Below are 7,500 nucleotides of genomic sequence, written 5' to 3' on the forward strand. Positions count from 1 at the left end.
CTTTCCATTGTCATTTTCATTTTCCTGTATATGCATATTTATTTTCTTTTATTTTTTCTTTTCTTTTTCTCTGGATATTCCTTAGCGTGTTCATCATTCCTCTAGAAATGTGTTTTCGGTTTTATTTAATTCCCTTCCTACGCTTCCTACTAACACATCCGACAATAATATTCCTCTCTCTCTCTCTCTCTCTCTCTCTCTCTCTCTCTCTCTCTCTCGCTCTCTCTCTCTCTATCAATTTATCTGTCTACTCTCCCAAGACTTTTCTTTTAACTTTACTTTTTCTTCTTAGTTCTCTCTTTTCTCTGCCTGTTCCCTCATCTCCTTAGATAATCACTTGTTTAATAAATTTCCATTTTTTTTATATAGTCAATTCTCTTCCTCACTTTTTTTTTCTTTCTTATCCTTTCTTTTATCTGATTAATGATATAAGTTGATATTTGCCAAGAGGATGAGTTAGTCAAATAAGGTGGGAGCAACTGATAACGTTTGACTAATGGTCTTCGTAAGTTAAACGTTTAGCTAGATTAAGTAGAAGCTTAGACGTTCTTCTCTCGCTTTTCACTGGGCATTCAAGCGATTTTGTAAGTCATGTTATATTTGTTTTGTCTCTGCCTGTCTGTCTGCCTCGTCCTCTCTCTCTCTCTCTCTCTCTCTCTCTCTCTCTCTCTCTCTCTCTCTCTCTCTCTCTCTCTCTCTCTCTCTCTCTCTCTCTCTCTCTCTCTCTATCCCTCCCTCTTTCACTCTCTCATTCTCTTTCTCTCAATTTCCCCATTCTCCCATCCATTCTCGTTTTCCGTCTTTCTCACTCTTCCATTTGCCCTCGCTCTCTGCTCTTAACATTCCCTCACAAGAAAAAAAGAATTCCCTCACCCTCTCTCTTCCTCCTCTTTCACCCTGCCATCTCCCCTCATCGTCTCTCACCCTCCATCTCCCCTCATCCTCCCTCACCCTGCCATCTCCCCTCACCGTCTCTCACCCTGCCATCTCCCCTCACCCTTCCTCATCCCCGTGTCATCGCCTCATAATTCTCGCCGACGTGTTCCTGATGTCCATTCGTCACATTTTATCGGCTTCCCTTCCTCGGGCTGTGCGATGAGCTACGGTCCTGATGCGATTATTCAAGGAAATGGTTTTCAGGTGCTTCGTCACACCGCTTTGCTTTTGCTTGATTCTGCTTGCTTTTGCTTGGGTTTGCTTGCCGGGCTTGAGTGTCGGTGATTTGGGAGGAAGAGGAGGTTGGGGAGAGGAAAGTGGTGCATGAGGATTTGATTTTTTTTTCTTTTTGAGGGGGAGGGGCTTCATTATTGTCATACTTGATATATACATGCGTATATATATATATATATATATATATATATATATATATATATATATATATATATACACATATGTATATATATGTGTGTATATATATATATATATATATATATATATATATATATGCATACATATACATATACATATATGCATGTATGCATGCATGTATGGACTTATGTATGTAGAGATGGCTGGATGGACTTATGTATGCATTTTGCATGATTAGTAACTTGAAATAAGCAGTTACTGAATGATAAAAAGCCAAGACCAAATCCGCCCACGAGGGAAAATGCCAACCCAAGGGAAACCGAGCCGAAGGTATCATGGCGGCGACGACCATCCCGGCACCTGCGTCAACAGGGCTTTGTTTACATTACGCCAGAGCGGAGGAGAGCGAGGACCTCAGCCTGATTGTTTAGGAATTCTCTCTCTGGATAAAATTTCCTAAATCTGTTGATGGTAGGTAGATTGTGTTACAAAATCTACTGATCTTCCCTTCTATCCCTCCTTCCTTCTCCTTGCCCCCTCCTCCCCATTTTTTGGGGGCTAGTTCGACCTAATCTAGTCGTCCCTATCTCCCCCCCCCACCCCTCCTATCCCCCTCATACAGCCTACTCCACGGGCTTTTTTATTGATTTAATATACCTTTCGTATGGTCTTTCACTTATTCATGTGATTCCTTCCTTCTTCCTCTGTTTATATTTGATTTTTTTTCCTTTAAATATATAATTTCCAACTTTCCCCTCGTCTTTACCTGTTTACCTTTTCCCCCACCTTTTCCGCGTCTCTTCTCCCTCAGCGCTGTTTGACTCTCCTCCCCTCACCTCCGGCAATTACTTCTTCTCCCTCGTCGTTACCGGGGGTGTAAATGGGCAGGGGGGAGGGGAGGAGGGGGAAGGAGGAGGAGGGGGGGAGGAAGGGGGTGTTGTAGAAATGCCCCCATCCTCCTACGTTGTGACGCCCGCTCAATACTGCAGTGTTACAGCGGCCTTGTGAAAATGCTCGCCCTCAGACTTTTTTGTCTGCGTTTTATGTCTCTGATTTCTTCTTCTACTCCTTCTTCTCTCTCTTCTCCTTCTTCTTCTTCTACTGCTTCTTCTTCGTCTTCGTTCTCTTTGTGTATATTTTGACTCTATTTGTCTTCTTGTCTGTCTTTCTTTGAGTCGTCTGTTTATAGCTGTGTGCCTGTTTATCTTTTTGTTTGTTTGCCAATCTTTCTGGATATTTGTTTGTTTGCCTCTCTGTTTTTGTCTGTTTCTTTGTTTTGATGTCTGTCTGATTCTCTGTGTGTCTGTCTGTCTGATTCTCTGTCTGTCTGATTCTCTGTCTGTCTGTCTCTCTCTCTCTCCCTCTCTCTCTCTCTATCTCTCTCTCTCTCTCTCTCTCTCTCTCTCTCTCTCTCTCTCCTCCTTTCTCCACTCTCCTTTCCTCCCTCCCTCCCTTCCTTCCATTCTTTCCCTCTTCCTCTCTCCTCCCTTCCCTGCTCATACAAGGCCACCCACGCCCACGGCGATCTAGTTCGTGACCCCCCCCCCCCCCCTTCTCCAAATGCCTCTGTTTTTGTTGCTGTTGTTGTTGTTATTGTTATTGTTGTTGTTGTTGGTGTCTGCGTCCTCTGCGTTGATCGTTCAGTTTCATAAACGTAGGCTATTCCCGGTGTATTTATGTTCATATTTACGTGGCATTCATTTTGATATTTATGCAGGTATATGAAGACATTTATTTTCATGTTTATGAGTAATATTCGCAATGTGCGTGCAAGTTTATTTTCGAATTTATATTGCAAGCTCGTATGTGCATTTGTGATTGCGTTCATATATTCGGTTCTGAGATTGCATTCATAGTGACAGTCAGTGCAGTGTTGGTATCATCAATTATTAATTAGAACTGATATTATTTATTGTCTTTTAGAAATTGCCATTATAGTGTTTTATGAATTCAGAAATCATATTCTAAGCCTTTGTTATAATTTCTAATTAGTTTGAAGAAAATAAAATGGAACAGCTTTTTTGTGTTCATTCTTTAAATAAACTGTACGTACTCATATTTTGATAGTCATAATGATAACAGTAAAGATGATGATGATGATGGTGGCGGCGATGATGTTGATGATGATGATACTAATAATAACAATGATAATGATAATGTTGATAATGATGATACAGATATTAATGATGATAATAATAATGATAATGATAATGATAATGGTAATGATAGTGATAATAATAATAATAATAATAATAATAATAATAATAATAATAATAACGATAATAATAACAATAATAATAATACAAAAATAATAATAATGATAATAATAATAATGATAATAATAATGATAATAGTAATAATGATGATGATGATAATATCTATAATAATAATAATAATCATCATCATCATCACCATATAATCATAATCATAATAATAATGATGATTATAATAATAATTTCAATAATAATAATGATAATAATAGTAATAATGATAACAGAAATAATGATAATAATAATAATAATAACAGTAATAATGATAATAATAATAATAATGATAATAATGATAATAATAATGATAATAATAATAATGCTAATGAGAAGGATAATAATTCAACTACTATTACAATTGTAATGACTAATAATAACAGTATTATTGATAATAATAATGAAAATATCGATAATGATAATGAAAATATTGATAATGATAATGAAACTGTTGTTAATGATAATGATATAATAATCATCATTATAACCGTCATTCATCTTCCTTTCCCCCTTTCGAGTTGCAAGAAATCCCGAATCCCTTCCACTCGTGCAACTCGTCCTCGATCGTCTATCGCGTCTCCCCTTGTCTGTGACCCCAATATATTGCAGATTTTTAGATTGATCCAACGAGGGAAGCTCTGGGATTTAGCATTTGCACACTTTGAGATTACTTTTCATAAAGATATTGACATTGCGACAAATTTCACCGATGCGTTGTATTCCGTTCGTCATGGGGCTCGGCTGGTAATGGTCGTTGCCGGAGCGAATGGTTGGCTCCGAGGGGCTTGGCTAATGGGTAAAGGAGTTATTTTTGTCTTTTGTGTATGTTTTTTTTATGAGTCTCTTGTGCAGAAAGCCTTATTGATTAGCGGCAAGAAAAGTTTAAGACTTATTTGATTTAATTTTGAATCACGAAAGCTTGAAACAGCACTTACTTGAGATGATTCGAATCGGTTTCTCTTTCCGCACAACAATACTTCCATTTGTGGTGGCCGGCGATACCATCATTCCAAAGAGACTGAAAGAATAGAACTCGAGGTGTCCTGAGAGCAAAAATAAACCGGTATTAAAACCATTCGGTCATTCGGGGCATCCACCTCAGGAAACCGTATATGATAAATGAAATGGAACAAACGGTCGCCGGCCATAACTCCGTCGCGTAGGGCCTTCGAGTGCTATCAGATCCTCGAGTCCGGCGCGCGTTATGTCCTGGTTCCTTTGGTCGGGGAGGATCACAGAGTCCCTTGACGCGTCGACCATGTCACTTGTAGCGAAAGTTCTTCAGCCTCGTCATGCTCGTTGATGCTCCGGATAAACCGGCCGCGTCCGCTCTCTCGCTCTTGACATCGCGAGGTGCGAGGGGCTTGGCCATCGCGAGCAAATAGGACGAGGTTTGAAGCGTCCATGAACCCATTCGGCGTCTTGTAAACACACGATGCTGGAGGCTCGGTTATCTCCAGCCTGAATATGATAGCGTGAATTATGGAGATATCCGCTGGCTGCATTAAGGTCGAAAGTCTCACTCGCGAACAAGGCAGCGAAGAGCTTAGAAGCCTTAGGTGCTGGTTCTGCCTTGTCCCCCTCTCGAGAGATTGAAAGGAACATCCGTCAGGATTCAGTTTAACAGGACGTAAAGGATGTCCAGGATATGAAGAAAAATGCACTTTTTAAGTTTAAAAATCGAATTAGGCTCGAAAACTCGTAAGAAATATCGGTTAACAACATCGAGAACATGGTAAATGTGACAGATATAAAAAGAATATAAAAAGAACAGGTTGATTTGAAAAAAAGTGGAGTAGGGACTGGCCATTTTTATAAATATAGACGTAAAACGGAACATAGAGCTTGTTCTAAAAATGTTTTTATACTCCTTTAAGGACCCCGCCCTTCGTTATCCGCGCTCCTAACGAAGGAGATAACAACCTTAAATCCATCGTTCCAAATACAACGGAGGATGCAGGGCCACGGGGGAAAAAACAGCAAGGTACAAAGTTTCCATTAGACTTAATAATGTCTTCTACTAACTCATGATAGATTGATCTTACGCCGAACGCATCACCTTATCGCACAGTTTTGCATAACGGCGTCTAAACTTTTCCACTTAAATCTTATAATTTATTTGACACTATCAGCAAAAATCATCTCGATCGTTTCGTATGATCTCCTGAAAACGGATTTTTTTTTTTGATCGTATCTATTTTGTTTTTTTTCTTTTTTTCTTTCTTTTCTCCTCTCTCTCTCTCTCTCTCTCTCTCTCTCTCTCTCTCTCTCTCTCTCTCTCTCTCTCTCTCTCTCTCTCTCTCTCTCTCTCTGTCTCTATCTGTCTCTCTCTCTCTCTCTCTCTCTCTCTCTCTCTCTCTCTCTCTCTCTCTCTCTCTCTCTCTCTGTCTATCTCTGTCTCTCTCTCTCTCTCTCTCTCTCTCTCTCTCTCTCTCTCTCTCTCTCTCTCTCTCTCTCTCTCTCTCTCTCTATATATATATATATATATATATATATATATATTTCTCTCTCTCTCCCTCTCTCTAAAATTTTATCGTTGATAATGAATCAGGTACAAATCTTGGCCCATCAAAAGCTTGCCGGGAAATTCAAAATTGCATATCATTATCTGGTTCGAAAACTCACACACGAGACAAAAAAAAAAAAAAAAAAAAAAAAAAAAGAGAGAGAGAAAAAAAAGAATTTCCTTTGTTCTTCGAAGCTTGTCGATGTGCCTTACTTTATTCTTCTTTTTTTTTCTCCTCTTCCCCGTTCTTTACCTTCTTATTCTCTAGTTTATTCTAATCCCTTTTCCTATGTTTTTAATTCCTGTCTTCCTTCTCCTTCCCTCTCTTTATTTTTCTTCATTTTTTTCTTCCCCCTCTTTCTCCTTCTCGTTCTTCCTCCTCTTCCTCCTCCTTCATTATATCCCGTTTTCATTTCCCTGTTTCTTCTGTTTTCCCTCTTCCTTCTTCCTTTCATTCCTCCTCATCTTCCCTTTTTTCTCTCTCTCTCTACTCCCTCTCATCCTTCTTCGCTTTATTCTTCGTCCCTCTTTCTTCTCCTTTATTCTTTATTCACTTTTGATCTCATCCTCTGCCTCCTCAGCCTCCTTTGCATTCAGATTCGCTCTTTTTCTCTCTCTCTTGTCCCATGCTTCTCCTCTGTCTCCTGTTCCTCTATCTTCTTCTGCCTCCTTTTCTTCTTCTTCTTCTTCTTCTTCTTCTTCTTCTTCTTCTTCTTCTTCTTCTTCTTCTTCTTCTTCTTCTTCTTCTTCTTATTGTCATTATTATTGTTGTTGTTGTTGTTGTTGTTGTTGTTATTGTTGTCGTTGTTGTTGCTGTCGTTGTTGATAATGTTGTTGTTATTATTATTATTATTATTATTATTATTATTATTATTATTATTATTATTATTATTATTATTGTTATTATTATTATTATTATTATTATTATTATTATTATTATTATTATTATTATCATTATTATTATTATTATTACTATCATTTTTACTATTAATACTATTACAATTATTATTATCATTGTTATTATTATTGTTATTATTATTATTTCTATTATTATCATAATTAGTATAATTATTCGTGAGAGAAAGAAAAAAAAGATAGAAAAGGAGAAAGACACAGAGAGAGAGAGAAAGAGAGAGAGAGAGAGAGAGAGAGAGAGAGAGAGAGAGAGAGAGAGAGAGAGAGAGAGAGAGAGAGAGAGAGAGAGAGAGAGAGAGTGAGAAAGAGAATGAAAGAGAGGAGAGGGAAGAGAATCGTATTTCCACCTATGTTATCTCTACCTCCTCCTGCTCCTCCTTTCTTTTTTCACTCTTTGTTACCTTTCCTTATATAATGAGCCATTTTCCCACCACGAGATAACACGACCCTTATCTCGAGACGAACCGCGTTATCTACGAAATAAATAGACAAAAAAACAGAACAATA

Source organism: Penaeus chinensis, chromosome 6 (genome assembly GCF_019202785.1).
Source record: "Penaeus chinensis breed Huanghai No. 1 chromosome 6, ASM1920278v2, whole genome shotgun sequence".
In the NCBI taxonomy this organism is placed as follows: Eukaryota; Metazoa; Arthropoda; class Malacostraca; order Decapoda; family Penaeidae; genus Penaeus; species Penaeus chinensis.